At 41.5% G+C, this 1,652-nt stretch overlaps 1 pseudogene; it reads left to right on the top strand.

The window, feature by feature from the left end:
• On the top strand, window positions 1-789 carry LOC109439601 (deoxycytidine kinase; annotated as a pseudogene).
• The last annotated feature ends 863 nt before the right edge of the window (window positions 790-1,652 follow it).

Raw genomic sequence — 1,652 nt, 5'->3', positions numbered from 1 at the left:
ATGGCCACCCAACCCAAGAGGAGCTGCCTGTCTCCCATGGCCAACTCTGAGGGGACCTGCATCAACGAAATTCCCATCAGAGGGGGAACATCGCTGCAGGGAAGTCAACACTCATGAATATCCTTAAACAAGTCTGCGAGGATTGGGAAGTGTGGTTCCTGAACCTGTTGCCAGATGGTGCAATGTTCAAAGTATTCCAGATGAATTTCAGGTACTGACAACGTCTCAGAATAGTGTTGGAAATGTTCTCCAGATGATGTATGAGAAACCTGAACAGTGGTCTTTTACCTTCCAGTCATGTGCCGGCTTCAGTAGAATATGAGCTCAGCTCGCCTCTCTCAATGGCAAGCTCAAAGATGCCGAGAAACCAGTATCATTTTTTTTTAACAACCTGTGTGTAGTGGCAGGTCTATTTCTGCATCTTATTTGTATGAAACTGACTGCATGAATAAAGTAGAGTGGACAATTTATCAAGACTGGCACGACTGCTTGAATAACCAGTTTGGCCAAAGGCTTGAACTGGATGGAATCATTTACCTTTGAGATACTCCATAGAAATGTTTGAGTAGAATATATGCACGCAGAAGAAATGAAGAATAAGGCATTCCTCTTGAATATTTAGAGAAGCTTCACTACAAGCGTGAAAGCTGGCTCCTTCATAGAGCACTGAAAAGTAACTTTCATTATCTACAAGAAGTGCCTGTCTTAACACTGGATGTTCATGAAGACTCTAAAGACAAACTCCACAGTCTGGTTGAAAGGGTCAAAGACTTTTTGAGCACTTTGTGATCTTGCCAAAGACTATAGGCCGGGAAATGATTCCAGATACTTCAGCTTTGTGTATCTTCATAGGCCATATTCACACAAATCTCTTTAGAAAACTCAAGTTTTTAGCCATTTTTGTTCCAGGAAAAGAAATATTTTTTGGTGAATCCATTGCAAAAGTTTGTAACCAGTTTCTCTTCTCTTGTGTCCCTTCCCTTCTCCTCCCTCCCTCCCTCCCTCCTTCCCTCTCTCCCTCCTTTTCTTTCTTCCTTCTTTCTTTCATGGAAGTTAAACAAAGACATTGAATTATGTCTCACAGCAGAAAGTGTGGAGGTAGATGTTTCCACAATCAGTATAGTGGCGAAACCACATCATCCAGGACCCACCCTCCTTCCGTCTTTCCCCTCTGTTATCCTCCTCGGCAGGTTGGTGTTTTCTCCTGGGCTTCTCATCTCACTGGTGACCAGTTTATTAACTGGAAACTTTAATGTTACATAGTAAATGATAATGTGTCCTGTGTGAATTAGTGCAAAAAGTTGAAAGTGGAATTTAAGAAATCTCTAGAAAAAGGATTAAGAAGAGGTGACTCGCCTTCCACCATAATATATGTGGCAGATAAGACCACGTTTAGTATTTAGTCACTTCACTGACATTATTAGTGTGTCTATAACACATTTAGAGAGAAGCAGGTTAGACTTTGTTTCCAGTTTGTAATGGCATAATCTATCTTATAAGTCGTTTAATCTTTTTCATGCTTTTGTTGCTACATGTGTGCTATGTGTGAGACTTCATTCATCGTTTTGCATGGGATTTGGGATGATCAAAGAGGAAATGTGGTCTGTGTGGCTCCAGCTCAAGTCCATCCTTCAGTCAAGTCCTGCCCTCAG

The sequence above is a fragment of the Rhinolophus sinicus genome, chromosome X (genome assembly GCF_036562045.2).
Source record: "Rhinolophus sinicus isolate RSC01 chromosome X, ASM3656204v1, whole genome shotgun sequence".
In the NCBI taxonomy this organism is placed as follows: domain Eukaryota; kingdom Metazoa; phylum Chordata; class Mammalia; order Chiroptera; family Rhinolophidae; genus Rhinolophus; species Rhinolophus sinicus.
This window is presented reverse-complemented; position numbering and strand designations above follow the sequence as displayed.